This window comes from Daphnia pulex, chromosome 7 (assembly GCF_021134715.1).
Source record: "Daphnia pulex isolate KAP4 chromosome 7, ASM2113471v1".
Lineage (NCBI taxonomy): Eukaryota > Metazoa > Arthropoda > Branchiopoda > Diplostraca > Daphniidae > Daphnia > Daphnia pulex.
Window position 1 is genome coordinate 7,414,333 of NC_060023.1, and position 21,003 is coordinate 7,435,335.

Below are 21,003 nucleotides of genomic sequence, written 5' to 3' on the forward strand. Positions count from 1 at the left end.
TAACTTGCCGATTAATTATTTATTAATTATTTAACAACTGCATGGAGAGAAGCAGAGTTCTCTTCTTAACGTGCGTGCGAGACGTCACATTTCATTTGGAGTAACCATAACCGCCCAACATCGAAAGAATTCTATCTAAAGAAGACATGCCCTTCAAGAGCAATTCTTCAAAGTAAGGTATGACTCCGAAGAAGGCATCAGAACTCACGTGGAGAAAGTAAAACCCCTGCCCAAAGAACGGAACGACGCCGTTTGCGCAACCGAAGAAACAAGCACTGTAAACAAAATTCTCACTTCTCTCTCCGATTTGAAGAAGAGAAATTTGCAGCTCTTTCAAAACTTTTTGAAAACAACATTAAAGCAAAAACATTATTCAAGCAGAAGAAGAAGAAAAAAAAAGAAGACAGATTAAGGAAGCATTGGTGGAAGAACAGAAGGCTAAAACCCTTCAGTCTTTGGCTTCAAAAATATTACCTGATATTATAGTGGACGTCGTTTCGGGGAAGGACAATGCGGTAATTGACAACTTCCACACTCCAAACATCCAAAGCCGACGTTTGACTCCCCGCCGCCCTTTATCGGACTTGGATCTTGGATCTTTTAAATCTACGACCGTGGTTTACCAAATGAAGCCGGAAAAAGTCTCCGATACCATTGAGTAAGTTTTATCATTTGTGCAGTTCCGTATTTTTAACTCGTTCTGATTGACTCTCTTTTAATGTTTAGTCAAAACCAACAAGAGAACAATACTCCTATTGTCCTACGAACTGGACTATTACTAACATAGTTTAATTGGCTGAATAGTATATGAACGGTGCCGGATCTACGGTTCAATCGTCTTTTGGCAAATCCGACAAGGATGCCAGATCTTTTATCTTTTGAAATAGGACAGGTAGAAATAGGACTAGTGGATGGTAGAAATAGGACTGCTCGTAAGGAGAAATAGGACTGGCAATAATGAGTTGCAAAAAGTAGTCCTATTAAAACGGGATTTTTTCGTCACAGTTCAATATCCTTGCAAGTTATTTACGTTTAGTTTGCTCAACTCATATGTTCCTATTTTTACACATAAAGTTCAATCATTGATTTTAAAAATAACCATCTTTTAGTTACAAAACATAAATGCAAATCTGCTTGTTGCGTCATGGTTGGGACATCAAAGATTGCGTCATCACGGAGATGCTATGGACATCTGGTGGTTTTTAATCATGTTTGCCATCCATAACGAATATATTTCAATAAAAAATATTCGACAAGAAAGAATTAATTTTAAACTTAACACGTTATTTTAAACTTAACACGTTAAGTAAATGACAAACACGTTAAGTATTGAAAGTGGAATTTAAACCTAAGGTAAAAAAGTTGTAGTCGCCATCGCAAGATGTCACCAGTCATTAGTGAAAAAGTTGTAGTCGCCACCGCAAGATGTCACCAGTCGTTAAACAATTATTTTAACAGTTTTTCATTAATTACGGGAGAACTAATTAAGTAAATAAAATTATTTTTGTTCTGGTCGCACCGCATATTTTTTGTGTAATTTTTAAGACCAAAAAGTCCGAAATCTGTCGTGAAACACCCGAGTTATGGAGCGGGACATACATACATACATACATACATACATACAAAGTGACATGGCTTTTTTTTTCTGCGTATGCGATTATTAGCTTCGCCCTTCGGGCTCGCTCCCCGGTCGGCTCTTTCAGTTCTTGAGAAAGTACGGCAATCATAGAAAGAACACTAGGTAATCTCATCACCAGGATAAGCAGCGAAGAAGAACGAAATAGAAGACGCCTCAATGACGGCGGAAAGAGCTCAGATAACAACGTTTTCTTCTGTGAGCCTTCCAACTCGTCTTTCACACGGCCACGATCTTCCACTTCCGGTTCCTTTCAGCAAGAAAGCTCATACCCCGATCACAGCGTTCACCGATGCGCCTCCCGTTTAAAATCAAGAACGTATTTGCACCAGTCCGGCAGGGGAGGCAGGAAAGGATTCGGCAACCGAGGTTCAGGAAACCGCAAATCCCGATTCTCTTCATCAAAACGAGGAAATCCCAGAAAACATGAGAAGTGCTAGTACTGCCATACTACGGCCATTTAAAGAAGGAATGCCGCATCAAAGCAGCGGACGAAACAGAAGAAAAAATCGCTCTACAAGAATATGGCCAATGTGCTATTTTTATTCAACTCAACAAGACACAATCTAATGCCTCATTAATGTTGAAGGTACTTATCCACTAGGGAAAACATGCCTTTGGCAACCACCGTCTAGGCAAGGATTGCGCTCAGCTGTAAGGGTTGAAATCCTGATCTAGTATCTTCTTCCATATGTATACTGTATTGCAAGGTAATGACTTTGTGTATTCCATTCTCATATTACATCAGGAGTGTATGTGTGAGATAGTTCTATACAAATAAACTGATCAGCCTGTGGTTAGACAGATACTCCGAATAACTGTATAACTTACTTTAACAGGTTATGGGCCCAAGACTTCAGCTGCATCATTGTTCTATTTTAAAAAACTTATTCTTTCACTATCTTTACAGAGTAAGAGTCATATTGAAATGGCGGCTGCCAGTTAACGAACTCAAGAAGTCAGGCAGATTGCCAAACTCAATGGGAAAAATTGGTCATCACGGAGGTATGGCGTGAACTTGCTGCTGGAGAAGAACAGGTTTAATCGAGTAGTGTCAAAACAAGAGCTGATACCACCAAAAGTAAGAATATTTTTGAATAAGTTGATCTCAATGCAAAGCTGTTAATTAATGTCGAACTGAGAGTCAATTTCAAAACACTGTAAAAGGATGCTTAGAAGTAAAAGTCATAGATTACGAGATTGAGTCCTCAGTGTAATATGCATTACTATTAAAATTCATTTAAAAAAGGGGGGAGGTACTGCAGATAATTCACTTCTGAGTGTCACTTCGTTTTTTCACACTCACCCAGTAAAATGCTTGCATATGTTGAGAATTACAACTAGCTTATCAGTTCCCCCATGCATATTACACTACAAAAGTAACTCAGTAAATGAATATGGTTATTCAGAAGGGTAACTCAGTAAATTGAATATGGTTATTCAAAAGTGACATAGTAAATGAATATGGTTATTCAAAGTGTAACTCAGTAAATGAATATGGTTATTGAAAATTAACACAGTAAATGAATATGGTTGTTCAAAATGTGACTCAGCAAACGGATATGGTTAGTCCAAAACTAATTTTAAAAAAACATGGAATTAGAATTGGCTTGAATAGGGGATATGAATATGGTCATTCATTATGATTGTTCTTGAGATTATGTACAAGATTATGTACAGAGATAATGTACAATTACTCAAGATTTACTTTGAAAGATAAAAATGAGTAACAAGACATAGTACTAAAACCAATTTTTATGTGTGGTCGTGGATGACAAATACTAATTTTTAACTCCTTATTATTGTTGGACATTTCATAGATCGTAAATGGGGAAGGTGTAGTAACGAACCAACTCCTCATCGATACGTGGCTGCCAAAGAACGTTAATGCACGAACCATCGTCTACTGTAATGTCGAACCCCAACTTCAAGTTGTTATCGAGGGATGCACAACAGCAGAGACAATGTGGGATCGTTTACTTCTTCGATGCTAATTTGCTCTTGGCAAAGTTCTTTGAGTATAAATATGAAAAAGGTATAAAACAAATATTCGTCGCATGTTTATGCCTACTTCAATAATTGTGTCCCTGTTTCGCATTTAATTATAGAACATAATCTCATGAGTCACATAATGAGACTTACGTCAATGGCAGAAGAACTGAGAAATCTTGAGTCACTGCTCATCAAACAACAACTGATTTTAAAAAATTTGCATTCATTGCCGACAATTTATCGTGCCTTTCAATCAGCATGGCAGAGTGCAACGGTACCTCAACAGAGAATACAGAACCTCACGTACGACTCATCGGAGAAGATCTTCTCCGATTTCAAATTCCGACTCATCGGAGAAGATCTTCTCCGATGAGTCAACAAAACATTTCAAATTCCCCATCTATACCAAATAGTAGTGTCGCCGAAGGTAATATATGATTATTTCACCATTTAATTACCACGAAATCGGTTACTAGACAGCAGATAGTACCCGCATAGTTGAATCTCTCTGGATGCTACTATGCTAGTTATAAACTAATGACGCTGTCTCGAATTTATCTGTTGCAGTGACGGGACAATTTGCCGTTATTAAAGGAAAAGTCAAGTTTGCTTTCTGACATGTGAACATGGTACTTGTGCAACACATTGATAAGCCGGAGTATTCAAAGCTTTAACGATCTGCAATTAAATACGAATGTAACTTAAGCATAGGTCATGGACTTTGCACATCTTGCAAGCCTACGTGACCATCTCTAATAACTGAACTTTATTTTACAATTTAATAGACTAAGCAGAGCACCCAAATGGGTGTGATAATTCGCTCTTCAAAATTGGGGAAAACCGAAACTTGCCTCGTCAACACGTTTTCCCCTTATCAGAAACCTCTTAGTCAGCGTTTACCATGACAACGTTGATGTGTGAAGAATCTTGTATATTGACTCTTTCCTAGTTAGGTAGCGAATAAACTAATATAAAATACAGTGTTATATCTTCATATTTTGCTAAAATAAAACTAGCGAAATTGCATCATGTTGACCTGATAGACAAACTAGTCCTTCCCATTTTTTCACTTTGTTTTCTATTAAGAGTGTAGAACGCGAAAAATTTTGCTCGTTTGTCTGAAATGGCTTTCGATTGCTTTTACTCTGATTAAATAACAAACGAACATAATTATGTAATTATTGAACTAGCTTGTTGCCTTACCCAGTTGAGCACTCTTCCCTCGAAGATGGGATTCTAAGTCGACTGCAAATATTGACACTTTAAATCTCTCTAAATGCATGGATCGTTGATCAGGAAACAAACTAATTCCGTCAATACAACTTTATTTTGGCAAAAGATGACGTCACATTCTATTTATCGTCAACGAGCTTTATTCCTCCATTTACTCGAAATACGTTTCCGCCCTTAATTAAAACTAAATTAATTTTTTGACCCAGCTGTTTGGGGTAATTGGAGGGAAAATTTTGCAATCAGTTTTCATACACCGAATTAGTTCATAAGCATAGAACTTTTTTCGTTCGTCATTCAGTTAGTAACTTACTCGTTGATTTTACTCAACAAATAAATTCGCTCTTTGAAGAGTCTGAAGTCCAATGAATCTATCGAGCTCTGTAACTCACTTTCTATTCAAATTCTATCGAAATCAATACGCAACTATCTAAGCAGTACAGTGTTGCAATCGTTTAGCATTGCGTGTAGATTTAAATTGAAGAGTATAAGGACGTTTTCGGTTTTTACTCATGATTAAATGCAGCAATCTATTGACATACTTTAAAGGTGCTATGCTCATTTTCCTGATTTTTTTTCAGTTTCTCTCGATAGTTCTACTTTACAGCTCCAAAATAGCGCGACAATTTTATAAAGCGACAGGGTCAGTTAAAGGTTTCTATGCAAAGAATGTAGTATCAATGGAATGATTTCAGACATGTAGGGCATGCGACTTTAACGATCAAATTGTTCGACAACCTTTTCTACCTAAACCTGGGTCGTTTCGGAGGAAAATCGGACTATAATTTGTCCAGAAATCTAACAAAGTTCATTGGGTGTAAACGTAAATATATACAATATAGTCCTGTCTGTTGATATCACCGAGATGATTGTATAACTGCCCGACAGAGAATCAATTGCATCACAGCGTCGCAATATCCCGGTCGATAAATAAAGACTACGTACGGATGAGACGATGAATTAAATGCAGTTCACCCTTCACCGGCTTTTGTTAGCGATTGTGTATCTGCTCGGATTTGTCGCTACATCAGCCGTCAGCAAAGGATCTGTCACTGTATACGGATACATCCTATGTGATGGCAGCAGCCGCAGTGTGCCATTGCGCGATAGTTTTATTTCTTCTTTCACTTCCGCCCACCGTTTCCCGGAAGTAAATAAATATGCCAGACACACAACAGCCATCTCACCATAGGGAGTTTGGAAAGGCGTTTGAGGATTGATTGAGGCCTCGACTCAGACCCCAACTCCAGCGGCTGAGCAAACAACCGTAGCAGCGACGACCAAGCTGCCTGGCCTGATACCACGAAGATCCCGTCGGATAATCGACTCAGAGACCGAGTCATATTAAGGTTTAAGTTAAACCTTAATATTTATGTGTCCATCTTTTATAATTGAAAACAATTGTTTCGGACTCTCTTTTTAAATTGAAAAAAAAACTGCTCTCACTGCAGTCATCTCACTTTGTACGTGTAAAAACTTGATGATACACCTATGGCTATAATTTTACGCGTTATCCCTTGTCAATAAAACACAAAGGGATGAATTTGCAAACACTAGATCACAGATCAGTTGCAATGTGATGAAAAATAAAGTAAAATTACGCTATCAGAAGATTAAAATATCAGGTAGTACACAGACTCAGAGTCTCAGACGAAAAAAAGTACGACTAATTCGCTGAAAGCATGGCTGAAAGTCTGCAACGTCCTGATGAGTCAGCTGTCAGCTTTCAGTCTTCTAAAATATGAAGTCTGAACAGCCTTGGCCTTAAAATTTTCTCATTTCATCCCTCAAAGTAAATCATTTTTCTACCGCTAGATGGGATCTAAAGTATCTTTTTTGCCAAAAGTTACCATTATTCCGTAGCGACCGACATCACCGTACATGGTAGGAGAGAGGGTTGGCGACTCTCTCTTTCAGTTGAGTGTACTGGCAGAAAGCTGTAAACAACGTGAAGACTTTGCAGCTACAGCAACTTCAACAGCGTCCGTACACCTTCTCCATCAACAACTAGCACATGCAATTGCAGAGATGTAGCCAAAAATATCAAGTGAAAGGCCGTCAAGGATACCAATCTTGACCCTGGACAAGATAACAAAGCAAAACCGTGTGACGGCTGCATGTACGGAAAGAAGCATCGACTACACTTCCCTACCAAAGGGAGGGAGAGAGCTGAGAGAGTTGGTGATCTCGTTCATTCACTTAAGACTTTAACACACATTTGCTTAAACAGCTTTTCAAGGTCTTGTTCATCTAAAGTAGAAGAGATTTTAACAAGAGAAATAAGAAGTGTTATCATGTGAAGGATGAGATCAACACAGGCTTAAGATAGAGGATTCATGATTTAAATCTCGACACGTTGAGTACAAGAGGAAATGCTATTGAGGAGATAAATAGCACATGGTACTGTTTCTTAATCTGGTTTTCAACAATAAAAACAAACTTTATTTTCCTACCCTAACCTGTTGCCTTGGCCGGTAAATAATAAGTGATTATAACCGACTTCCATTAATAACACTGTTGTCACTTACACAACTATAACAAGTTAAAAACAAGCAGACGATTTCAACAAATACAAATCAGAACAGCAGCGCCTCACCAAGGTTCGTTTATATTCGAATTTCGGAATACCTAATAAGTAATAACGATATGCAATCATCACGCTCGTTTCTACACCTTTTTTCCCTCATCATCGGCGTTGAAAATTCAAGACACGCACTTGAGCAACATAAATGGATATTTTAGCTGGCAGCTAACTTTAAAAAATTAGCAAGGTTTAAAACTCAAAAATATCTCCTTACCTAATTACCTATATCTTTCAGTTTTTGGGGGAGGGGGGATTCTCCCATTCCACATTTTAATAAAACTGATAGCAGCTTGCATCATTGATAAGACTATGGCATATTTTCCTACATCAATCATGACATGACCAGAAAAAAGCCTGATAAACTAACAGGTAGGCAGAAACTAAGACGAGTAACTAATACTATTATTACTAAAAATCAAACAAAAAAAATGAATAGTTTTTTTGTTAGATAATACGAAAATTTAAAAAAAATTTATTTCCATCATACAAACATGTTTCGGGTCTGAGTAAATCAAATTTTGCCATTTAATTTTGAACACATATTATTACTCAAAATCTTGGTTAAATCTTTCACAAGCTTGAATTCAATATTTGAATATCGAACTAAGAAAATTATTTCTGAATCAATGTAGTAAAAGCAGCAATCATCCTGTTGGCGAACACTCCAAGGAAATGCATTCTAAAAGGAATTAAACATAAAATAAATATTTTGACGCATAGCAGCATTTTGTGTTAAGTTCAAATTTAAAAACTTACATGGTTGTATGTACCAAAGGAAATGATGAGCCTATGAAAACAGCATTTGAAGAACCTCTGCGACCAGATGTTGGATACCAATTACGCGATAAAACTATGGCACGTGCAGTCTTACCACGAAATGCTTTGCTTCTTTGTCGATTTGGTGCTGGACTAGGAGTCGGACGAGATCGTTCAAAAGTGGTTTAGGGGAATGGAAACACACCAAATGAAAAGCATTGCATCCTTTGTCGTCCTTGCAATTGATATCGATATTTTTCTCAACTAACAATTGTACGATGTCTATCAAGTTTTCCTTCTTGTAACAATTACACACCAAAGTTAGAGCATTTCCTCCCTTGTAATAATAATAATGTATTGAATTTAATATAGCGCCCTTTACAAAAATTGTTCAAAGGCGCTGTGGGCTCAAGACTAGATACAGAAGAGTTCAATTTGAAAATGCAGTACTGAACAAGTGGGTTTTTAAAAGTGACCAAAATTGTCCAAGGGACTGAGCAGAGCGGATAGAGAGAGGGAGGGAATTCCATAGTCGAGGAGCAAATAACCTTCTTGTCTACTTTGTTGTTCACGTTGATATTTTCTCTAGTAACAATTGAATAATATTGATCAAATTTGTTTTGTCGTAATATTTGCATAACAAAGTTAGGGCATTCCATCCCTTTTTGTCCTTGCAATTAACGTCGATCTTTTTCTGGATTATCAGTGTGACAATCTCCACCAATTTTACGTTGCGATAATATCGAAACAATAAAGTAAGAGCGTTCAATCCTTTTACGGTATTGCAATTAACTTCAATATTTTGCTGGATTAGCAAAGGAATAATGTCGATTACATTTTCTTTGTCGTAATGTCGACACAACAACGTTAGAGAAAACCATCCGAGAAAACCGCCGCTTGTCCTGCATTTTGCGTTGATATTCTTCTCAATCAGCAATCGCACAATTTCAACTAAATTTTCGTTGCCGGAATATCGACACAGCAGAGTTAAAGCATTCCCTCCGTTTTGGCCCTTGCAATTAACTTCGATATTCTTGTCAATCAAGAATCGGACAATTTCAATCAAATTTTCTTCGTCGTAATTTCGACACAAAAGATTTAGAGCATTCCCTTCAGCAATCTCACAGCACTCACAGCAGCACTTAAATTTTGGTATAATAAAACACAACAGGAATATGAGAATAACATGCAAATCAAACTTTTTGTATTGGTCGGGTATTGGTCTAATCAAGAACCCTAGAAACTCAAAATCAGCTGTAGCAACATGAAACAGTAGGACATTTTTCACAAAAAATATCCTTAAATAAAAAAAAAATCCACAGGTGACATGAGTCCCGGACTTTCAGGCGAGCGCAGGCGAGGGTGGTGAACCCGGAATTCATGGAGCTGTAGGTCCGGAAGGAACACCTGGAACTGGTGGCACGCCGGGAACGGGTGGAACTCCGGGAAGCCCAGGATCGCCAGGATCACCTGGTTCTCCAGGTAATTATTATTTTTTTTCCTTTTCTTTTTCAATTTGTACAACTGTGGGATTCCAAATCAAAATTTAAAGGGACGCCCGGTATTCCTGGAGAAACTGGAGAACCTGGAAAAGGTGTTCCTGGAGTGCCTGGAATCCCCGCTGGTCGATAATATTTTTATAGATGGTCAACATCACATTTCATTTGCCTCACAGTTCAGTCAGCAACAGACTAATACAACGAAAAAGATTTCTTCCGAAATTTCTTTTCTTTAATTATCTTCTAACGCGTCAAACAAAAATGATATATTGTTAAATGAATTATAGGATGGAACACTACCTTCCGCCGAAGACACGGATGATTTTCTTCTAGAAAATTCTTATTCTTCTGCATTGTTAAAATAACAAGACATTTCTTGATTAGACAGAGAAATATTTTGATAAATTTATTATTTATATGCGCATACTGAGACAATAGATTATGTTGACTAGTTAATTTCTTCACGTTCGAATTCGTAGCAATTTTTAAAATTCGAATACTGTTATGCAATGCAGTTTTGGTCAAATGGTACCGCAAATAAAGGGATACGATTAATAAACGGTAAGTAAATGTGGGGTTGTACTTCAAGGACTATGTTCTACAAAGTAAAATAAATATTAAATGTCGATTTCCAAAAACGAAATGAAAGATTGAAAAAATACATAATCGAAATCACTGTCTTGATATTCTCCGTCTGATTCCATGTATTCCACAAAACCTTCTTCCACAGGGCAAGTATAGGTGAATCTGATATATGCCGATAAATTACACAGCTAATTTCTTCTTATAATTCGTAATGTTCTTCTACCTATTGTTAATTGTGTACAAGATGTTTCCAAATTAAGACACGAGCTTTCTGTTTGGTGGCTACACAATGGTAGGCTACACTTTATTACAATTTAGAACTTTTGTTCAAGTAATTGTATTGATTTTAAAGGTTCCTCTCGATGGGAATTTGATGGTTTGATACAATTCTTTACGCGATGCTTATATATATGGAAGAGGTGGCAATTCATCAGTTGATGCCATAAATGCGTCTGCCGCAAGTTTGTCGGGCACACGTTGCCCATCTATCCCCAACAGCGTTTCTAAAACGAAATTTCCGATCCGAAAATATCTCAAAACTGCAATTCAAAGTAATGTTTTTCTTTTGCTACAAAACAAATTGCGTTCTATATGTTGGTTCCTTCATTCCTGATTTAGATTTCATAACTTCTCGCTGGATGGCATGGCATCAGGGATACAAATCAATGACTCCAGAGAGTATAAACGTGACCATCAAGAACAATGCTCACATTTTTACAAAGAAAAATCCGAAAAAGGATATTACACATGTCAAATGTGTAATACAAGAATGATGTGACAAGGATTACCAGCGATCGAAAACATTAGAAGATCTTGGTCTTCAAACTAACTATATTATACATTAGAATTCTTACAGAAATTCAATATGGCAGTCTCCCATCCCAGCAGCATCCGGATGATCCCATTTCTCGGCTCAGCGTAAAAGATTGCCCGATGCGTAGTGATAAACCATCACTCTTATTCTCTCCATACCACTGAGCGGTGAGTGGGCTCATGTACGAGCTCGCAGATATGCTCTCATAACCCTCGCAAGAACTCCTTTTAAATTGAACTCGATTCAGCATCGTCCAAGTGCCGCACGTTTAAAAGCACTCGCTCACTGTTCCTCATCGTTGTATTTTTTTAATTTATTGACTGAACCAGCCTTTATACCTTGATTCATTTCTAACAATAATGCCAGAGGATATTTGATTAAAAGTCTACCTCGTGAGACACCAAGTGCTTATAGAATTGCTATTGATGGAAAATCAGTTTGTGGATCAGCTATTTTACAAGTTCCTGATGGAACAAGGGAAGTCAAAATATGTCACTGGAGGTACACGCTTGCAGTATATTTTTTAAAATCTAACTTAATGTGTTATTAATTATTGTAATAGAAATACTAGTGCTTTCTTCCTTACCCGCGTTAGCCGTTGTAAAGAAATGGGAGTTGGGGTTGCATTTTGCTAGATATATTTGACGGGCGTTTTTCCGAAAATGAAGAGTTCGCACGAACTCTGGCAAACTGATGGGTAAATTATTACCCTCCTGCGACTTAAATGTGACGCTTATTGCTATAATATTTACAAGAGACACTTAAATCTAATTCTGTTATGTTATCGACCTTTTTTGAATGAGCTTGTATCCTTTTTGAGACACTGGCACTTACGTGCATTAATTGAGGAAGTGATTCAATAAAGTCATGGAAATTTGATTATTTTCCAGATAGAAAGGCTAATCCGAAATCTATTCTCCTCTCCCTCAATTTCAACTGCAAAAACTTGTATTAGAAAAAAAACGTGAAACACGAAATGCTCAAGACTTTGAGAGAAAGAAGAACTTTGGAAAAGAAGCATTATGAAAGAAGAAAGGAAAGGAAAGCCAATAAATCATAATGAGCAACCTGTAGCGGCTCTCGCTGCAAACGCCGCCAAAATGAAACGGGATGTGGTAACTGATTGAAATAACAAATTTTTGTGTGTTATTGATTCATGAGTAAATTTGAATTTTTTTCTTTTTTTAATTTTTAGGTATCAATTGTAAGAAAATTCGACAAGAAATACTACCCACAACTGCTGCATGGATTCTTGACGAAACACGTTAGGACATCATACCAACTGAAAACATTGGAAGAAAATAAAAAGTAACATGCTTTTTTAACCGTGTACAGAGAGGAAGAAGACTTCCATTTCCATCACGAAAAGAAAGAAGAAGCAGAAAAATGCGTATTGAATAACTATATCAACAGTCTATGTGTCAAGAAACACATGACTTGGTAAGTCAATCAAAACTTCTTTTTTAAATATTGATAGATCATATTTCAAATTGATAGGGATTTCCAACCAGGAGCCACATTTTGGGAATACAAAAAAAATTGAAAAGGGATTGGCGACCATTGTAAATTACCATTCAAAGATGGTTGTCATTCAATTGGCAAGACTTTTTCCAAGCAGGAAGTGTGAAGTAACACCTTAAATTCCGTCAGCACGGTACACTTGCCGACTAGAAGTATTCAGCAAAGGAACATGTAAGTAATCAATTCCAATTTAATTATTTAATTAATTAATTAATTTCAGTTATTTAATTCCAATTTTGGTTTCAGTATTTGTGGAGAAAGAGGTGGCTGCAACTAAAAAAGAGGCAAAGATTGCTGCAAGGATTTTCTTTTTCTTTATCAAAGAACAGAAGCATTCTTCTTAAGTATAACTCTCAGAGCCAGATTCAGCTTTGACGTTTGACAAACTGCTGATGATATCCCCTCGAGCTCATTCTCTCGCGATTCCTAAGATTTTAATGATATTTAAAGCAGACGAAAATACAACAATGCCAGGAAAATATATCTTAACATCAAGGAAAATAGATTTTCATCTGGCAACATTGCCGATGCAGCGCGGGCTCAGCTGCCACTCCATCAACAAAGTAAGCGGAGGCAATATAAATATACACTAATTGAATTCTCAATCGTTTTATTTTTACTGAATTTTCCTTCGCATAACTGCAAATCAAATGCTGTTAAAATTTATCAACAAAAAAGTAAAAATTGGGTTTTTTGAATTTCTATTAGAGATTGTGGATACTTTGGAATCGTTTTTCTGAGAAGCAGGTAATTAGAGGGAAAAAACAATTTTATAGGAATTTTTATTGGTGTCTCCCAAAAGAAATTTCCTTCCTGGATTTTATTGATCAAAATATTTCAAATTTTGTAAATTGTAATAAGATGTCCATATCTCAAGGATTGTATTTTAGATTTTTCAAATAGGCTCAAACCTTCGTATTGTCTTCATCAACAAAACACAAAAACAAGTTTTTCTCTTTCTTAAAAACAATATCACAACGCCTGGCGTGTTGGCCTTATTGATTATATCGCAAAGCAATATAATCAATGACTATGAGGGCCTAAAAATTTGGATAAGCTTTGCTTAAAAGATGTTGTCGTGACGTTGCTGTGAAAAAAGAAAGCAATAGCGTTGGAGGAATAAAATTGTCTGAACAGCAATCACAACGAACGTATTTAAAGAGAACAACAGAGAAAGGAGCAGAATACATACTTTCGAATAAAAGGCAACGTCGCATAAGCAAAGCTTAAGCTGAATAGGGTCGGTGCTAAAATAAGGGATTTGGTTTAAATAAATATAAGTGTCCTTAGTTTTTCACGCTGATTCGCTTGGTATTTTTTACAATTTTTAAAATTCAGCTTAGTACGTGAAATTCTAATTTTAAGTTGGAATTAGCCCTTCCCATTTCAAAACGGACCCTCCACCATTTTCTGTGGGTGGTGTTTACAAAGTTGCTGCACAAATCTCAACATAGCTTCACAAAAGGTGGAAAAAGAACCATCCAAGATTGCTTTTCTTGTGGTTGGTAAGGATAAAAATGTTGTTATTTTAAATGTTTTCCTTTTCTTCTTTTAATAGTCTTGATCGCCGAACTTCATTTCATAGCCACCTGAAAGAATGTTTACGTATTTCTTCTTGAATGGACCATGGAGTCATGGACAAATCAATTTCCTTTTTAACAACATAGAAGAAAAATAAACTTGTTTTCATTTCAGATTTTTCAAAGAATTAGATAAATTGTTCAACTCTACTGTTTATCAATAAGAGAAGGAAATTTTTAGGTAAGACTGTGGAATTTGTCAAGCCACTTTTTGGTCTTAGGCCAGCAACAAATTAATTTCGTTCCTACTCTCGCCTCGACCGTGGATGACCATTTTCCGTTGCCATCACACTTCATTTTGGGATACATTTCCTTTATTGCATTCAAATGAAAAATAATTTAAATTTAGTGTTACAGCCACAGAATTAGGAATACTTTTTCATTTACCTCTGATCTTTTGAAGCTCTTCTTCTTCCATTGAATTATTGAGGTAGGTCCCAATTTTCGATTTGGTGCAGGTTTTCTTATGAGTTTCAAAGAACTACTTGATGTTTCCAGGATGCCTATAAAGACCCCTTTCTAGGCATCTTTAAATTCCCCTTTCAGGCTCGTCTGGATTAGCTGTTTTTACTGCCTATCAGAGGATTACACTTTCCTTTATCGGAAATAATCCCTGAAAAGCCGTACATATATGTACAAATAATGGAACTCTTAGCTTTTGGGAATAAAAAAATATATTTTTTCTTCATTTCCTTAATATTATCTCTCAAAACTTTTTCTTCTTTCTCTGAGCGTGCACTGGATTCATTCTCTTCGACCCAAATCGGCAGAAATACAAATAAAACGCTTTCGCAATATATTTGATTAAAATGTTACATGTTTCAAACCTTCTTTTTCTATTTGAATGATCTATTTTCTTCTTAGGTTCTTTCTCAAGATTCTCCGAGGATTTCTAAAGCGAAAAATTAAAGCCAAGAATCACATTTTCTATTGCTTTTGCTTGCGGCATTCAATTCGTCGTTTTTAACGGTGATGATATTGATCTGATATCAATAACTGGTTCGTCAAGTGATTTAAACTTGTCGAAGATGAAGAACAATTATTATGAACACTTACATCCTCGTTACCCATAATTGATATTAATTTTTGATAACATTCAACACAAAGATGTTGACAGGAATAACGGTAATAGTTTTCTCATTGCTATTTCATCAGCATGTTCCAAAATTACTGTTTTCGATCCTTAACATTTTCCACGGTTTCTTTTGTTGGTCTTCCCATTACAATCAAATGAATAAGTGCACTTGGTTGATTGAATATTTCTATTAAAATGGATCAAATAAGCAGTCCTGTGGTGAATGGAAATGTTTTCAATTACTGACATTTTGTGTGATAGCTTATTGTTTTACCATCAACACTTATCGTCCAATGGTATTAGTGAATTACTAATTGTCAGTAGGAAGGAACGTATTTAACAGTAAAACATGAATTACTAAACTTTAAAATAACCGAACACAAAGGATAACTTGGTTTTGCCATATTATCACAACAGAACGAACTGAGGAACAAAAGGGATAATGCTTGCAACTGTTAACAAATATCATAAGAAGAAAAAGCCACGTGCATTCAATGACCTCTATATCCAACCTATTTTAATCACCACGCCAACTTGATATTCAGAGTCAATGTTGCTAAAAGCTAAATGATTTTTAAAACGTTTCGTGACGATATTTTTTGTCAACTTTCAACTGTGTAAATGTTTCAGATTTTTTTCAGGTTTTCTTAAGTAAATTATAACACGGATAACTCTTTCTTGAGCCGAATACGTTCCTAGTTCGTCATGTTGGTTATGTTGTATATACGTTATATGTTGGTACGAGGGCGACGTCCCATCACGGAATGCACGCTTTTCAACATTCTGGCGTCTGGGACGATTGAGTGATACCCTAATGTCCACTTTTTATATCCAAACGCTGTTCCAAACACATCCCTGGTCTCGAAAAGTGACATTAATAATAAAATAAATATGCTGTTAAGTTTATCTTTGATTTCGCTTTCTTTTACTTCCTTTTTCCATTTCTTGCTTCCTTTAATTAGTTTGATGATTACACTCTATTGAACACGGATTCCTATTTCCACTGTAGCTGCAACGGGTCATCGCCTACTTTCGCTACGTAAGCGAATGATCGGTTCTTTAAACCGGGGTTTCATTTGCGATTGATCGTATTAATACGGCTTCGGTTAGCGACAACTTTCGCTAACCAAAAAAACGTGTGCTGGTCATAATTAAGCGACAACAATTACTTATAGTGTTTGTTGTTAATTGTTTCGTTGTTTATTTGGTTTGTTTAATTATTATGCTAATTAGGGTCAACTATCGATAATTGACGCTAACCAAATCTTGCGTTTGCGACAACGTTCGCCATCGAAATGATGCAGTAGCGAAAAGTATCACATAGGAACCGTCATTAGCGAAACTTGATGCTACTGAAATTCGTATTATAAAATTTTTATTAAGAAGCAAATTTGGTTAGCGACAAATTAAACATTCATTAGCGAATCTTGTCGCTAACCAAATCTGTAAAATGTTCTTGATTGGAAATAAAAATTTTATTTGGACAACATAACTGCTGGTTAAAAAAAGGATTGTATCGTTCTGAGTAACAAAATGGAAAATCCGGTCATTGGGATGTAGTACGAAAAATGATACCGAACAAATTAAAAAAAAGACACAATCTTAAATTTTATAATAATTTTGGGTAGAAACACGATAAAAGTTGATAATATTTTCTCTTTGTTTGGGTGTTTACTGGACAACTAGATTTGTCAAAAACATAAAATGAAAAATTGTAGTTGGTTGATTGTTATTTTTTTTACCTCAAAATGATAACGAATGAATAAAGATAAAGCGATGTTGTCCAAAGGAAAAAGGAATTTTACTCGTTTTGAATCAAGAATATATGTTTATGATGCCATCGGAATATTTCATCATGTCGTTGTCATCATTGTTCTTCAATTCAACTTTGGCTGGAAGCCACTGAAATTTGTTTCCTCTTTTGGATTTGGTGTAAACTAAAATGGATTTCACGATACAGGGATTATTTTTCTCTTCAATTTCTTCAAAAGCCTCTTTTGGTCCATCTGACCTCTTTGGCCGTTTGTTTCGCTTTAAATTTTGCCTTTGAATACTAGTCGCTTTCCTCTTTTCTGCAAACGGCTGGGCCTACTCAGATTCCATTACCGGCAGCCAATGTCTAGTAAATTCTGTTTTTGTCAGTAGTGTAGTACTGACTGACGACATTAAGTAGTTTGTTGGTATTAATTTGATTGGCTCGATTTTTAGATTCATGCGTTAGATGTTGTTTTGGAATAAAGCCCAATCCGCATCGGTGATTTCTTTGTAGGCTTTTAAGTCTTCTTATATAATTACTATATAATACTGCTTTGGTAAGCGACAACTTTAACTAATGACGGTTTTTTTTTTATTGTTGTAGCTAACTAAATCAGTATTATAAGGTCAATCGCAAATGAAATTCCAGTTTTAAGACTAGGTAATTCGCTAACGTTGCCGTTCTGGAAAGCCCAGTTACAACAGGGTTTGAATCTGTGGTCGATAAGTAATAAAATTAGAAGTTATAAAGATTAACAGACAATTGTAAATATTTAGATTTTACCAGACATCGATCCCGGAACATCATTGTGCCACTAAATTGCTTTACTGATAAGCCACGACTAGTTATTTGAACGTGAGTAGGTATTAGGTAAAGGTAGTTCTTCGTCCAGAAAAATAATGATTTTTTCTTCTCGCTTAGTTTTCAAGTATGCGAGATGATATGATATATGATATGATGATATATTAAAAATGATATATCATGAAGTGAAATTAATTTTTTGTAAAAATTTGCAGAATTACCTGTATAAAGAACTCGATTGATTGACTATATAGCTATTTGATTGTGTTTTTGGTTAAATCCTGAACCAAAATTGTTGACCTATGTTCTTTGACAAGCTGAACTAGTTGTTTGATTTTTTCTGGTGAAACAGCTGTCCTGGAAATTTGTGAACAACTTTTTTCTTTCCGCAGTCATTAACGGAAACTAGAGAGTTTACAAACTCATGTGCGGAAGTTATCAAAAAGTAACAAAAATTACAAAGGACATTGAGCAACTCTGGTTGTTTCTTCTGTTTAATCAGGAATAAAATCCACGGTGAAAGTGAACTTGTTCGATAACATGGATGAATTTAAAATATAAGCACCATTCTTTGTTCTACGACTTTTCTCCAACAAAATTAGAGAGAACTGAGTCATCCTGATTTTTTTATAACAGTTTGCTTTGGCTTTCCTATTCCAAACGGCAAAGATCGATAAGTAGAGAAAAGGACGTCTAAGCTATGGTATTTTTTCTTGGTCCCAAAGTGTCGGGTCAAAAATATAAAAAATGTCTTTTTCTTGTGTAACTTAAACTAAACGTGTAACTGAATGAAGTTAAAAAAATGAATAGTTTCATTCGCTGAAATCGTAAATATTCACAGTTAACGAATGGAAAAAGTAAATAACGGCTTTTTAATATTTACTAGCAGCGTTATCCATCGAAAAAAATTTATATGCAAAAAACGGGGGTCGTTGCTAGAGCGGAGTAAGTCAGTGATGATTGCAAAAAATGTTTTCCGCAGAAATGAGTCGTCGTAAAAGCGTCGTATAAAGCGATGCCTTTCACTTCATTTACTTCTGCGACACACAAGATCGAAGGTATTTTGAATCGAATACAGTTTAAGGTATTAAATAGCTTTTGAAATTAACCTGGCATGGTGATCGGCTCAAGGGTGATGCATCATAAAATTTTGCACAGCTATGTCAAGGAACACTACCATCAGCTTACAGAATTCTCTGTAAAGTCCTTTTGGTAAAACATTTTCATTTTACATTTATCTCCCAACTCGTTGACTTCTTTGTCCTGTTCCACTATAAAAGCATGCTGTTCGTCGTTGATCAGAATTTTCAATTCTCCAACGATGAGATGACAAAATTTTGGATGCTGACCTTTAAACCTAGCAAACAAACGTTTGTATTTCGGACCGGCGATAAGTTTTCCTGGCTTCTTCTGCATTCTCTTGATGTGACATCCACAAATATGCCATGATTGTCATCGACATAGGACCTAAAGAATAGCTCGACGAAGATATTGTTTTAGCAATGCTGCTGCGCCTTGAAATTGGCCTGTGTTGCTGGAAATTGTGTCAAAAAAAGTTGCAACTCTGTTGTTAGTTATCTCCCTGCTTTTTAAAGCCCTAATTCAAGTATGTTTCTGTGGTTCACTAGTAGAACCGTAAATTACAGCAATCGAAAGAAGCTTTGTTGGTGACCTTACGATAATGGGCACTTGATCTTCTTGAACTCGTCCTGATGGGTTAAAAATTTTTGAATGCCAGTGAAGAGTGGCAAATTTAGGTGGCACTTACTGTCCTATGGCTTCTCGTATTTTTATTTAATTACTTCTCTTCGCTTTCAATTGACAGATTCTTTTTAGATAAAGTTAAATTAGAGATATGTCCATCACCAACATTCACTGAAGAAGCAAAAATAGCTGTCTCTTGCTTACTTTAAACCTCAAAGAAGTGGAGGTAATAGCAGTGACGAGATCTTTTAGTGGTAATGATAGAGTGGTAGTGGACTCTATTAACGACGCATTCTCCTCTTCCACTGAACCCTTGGAATCTTGTGATCCTTATTGGCAGTTTCCGATCTTGCAACTTCATTCTTCTAAAATCAATTTTATAGCAATATCATTTTATTTCTGACGCCTTTTCTAAATTTTATTTGTGTCTTTGCGTTTTCTTTTTTCTTTTTTCGCCAAAATTTAATCAACAATAGTAAGACAACCAACTTAGGAAACTTCATGATTACCTTGAAGAAACTGCCAACCCTACTAAAAGGACTCCTCCGATTGGTGTAAGATGTAAGTTAATATGGTATGAATGGATTCAGGTATCAATTGGTGGTTGGTAGTATAGCGTAAGTACATATTTTGGGGGGATCAAGAATTGTATAAAACAAAGAATATCAATCGTAGATTTCCCAAAGTATATTTCATTTGTGTAGAAGAGACCGGGACGAAATGGAACAGGGAGTTAAATTGAACAGTTGGTTTTTAAAAACTTGTTCAAAAATAAAAATTCTTGGGGGTATATGAGCAATTGTTTTTTTTTATCATGGGGATAAATTTAAATAGAATAGTTGAAATAATTTTCAGTATTATTAAGTTATTAAAGGAAAAGTAAAATCACTGGTGGGAATGATTAAAAATACTGTTGCATTTTTTTAGTTTTAAAAAATGGTTTTTACTTAAACTTAAAGATTTCTTTGAAATTTTTGCTATGGCGTTTAAAAAATTGTTCACTTGAACACCGAGAAAATGTTATTTTTATTTAACAACCTTTTTGAGTTTAAATGGAACACTTTGTAGCGTCAGAGAGAGTTTCGAAATTAAACGAAAAGCGGAAATCACAAAGAAATCATCCCGAAGCTCGCCAGAAGGAGCAGCGAAGTCGAATTTGTCTTCTGGACTTTACACAGAGTAAGCCATCTCCTTATCTCTGGTTTTCTTACCCCTCCTTCATACCAGTGGCTCCTATCTTTCGTAAAATATAAGTTTAAGTTAAGATAAGTTAAGATAAGATATTTTTGGTATCTTTTTGGTATCTTGTATCTTGTGTAAAATTCAGTTAAAATGAAGTATTTTTACTATAGGGTATGAAAATAATGGTAACTTTTGGCAAAAAAGATACTTTAGATCCCATCTAGCGGTAGAAAAATGATTTACAAAAATTTAATGACAGCTCGGATGGATGGAGCAACTGTGGATGCC